This window comes from Brassica oleracea, chromosome C8, assembly GCF_000695525.1.
Source record: "Brassica oleracea var. oleracea cultivar TO1000 chromosome C8, BOL, whole genome shotgun sequence".
In the NCBI taxonomy this organism is placed as follows: Eukaryota; Viridiplantae; Streptophyta; class Magnoliopsida; order Brassicales; family Brassicaceae; genus Brassica; species Brassica oleracea.
The window spans coordinates 881,878-882,469 of record NC_027755.1 but is presented as its reverse complement, the minus strand read 5'-3'; positions in this window follow the sequence as shown (position 1 = coordinate 882,469).

Sequence of the window (592 nt, the reverse complement as noted above, 5' to 3'; positions counted from 1 at the left end):
GAATTTGCGGAAGAGAGAAGAAATGTTTATCTTGGATTATCTACTGATGGTTTCAGCCCATTTGGAAAGCATGGAAGGCAATATTATCTATGGCCAGTTATTGTGACACAGTACAACTTACGGCCGAGCTTGTGCATGCGACGAGAGTTTTTGTTTCTCTCAATTCTCGTCCCCGGGCCAGATCATCCTAAAAGATCACTAGATGTGTTTCTTCAACCACTGATATATGAGTTGCAACAACTATGGGCGCATGGTTTTGAGACATACGATGTTTCGTGCAAAGAAAACTTTCAGATGCGGGCAGTACTTATGTGGACAATAAGTGACTTTCCAGCATATGGTATGTTATCTGGATGGACAACACATGGGAAGCTATCATGTACATATTGTCAAGATGACACAGATGCTTTCCAACTAAAGAACGGAAGGAAAACGTGTTGGTTTGACTGTCACAGACGATTTCTACCACCTGATCATCCATACCGCAGGAGTAAGACTTCGTTTACGAAGAACAAGCAGGTGTTTGATGGTCCACCTGAGGAAGTTAGTGGGAAAGATTTGTTGAAGCAGTTTAGGTATTTTGATGCAGAAA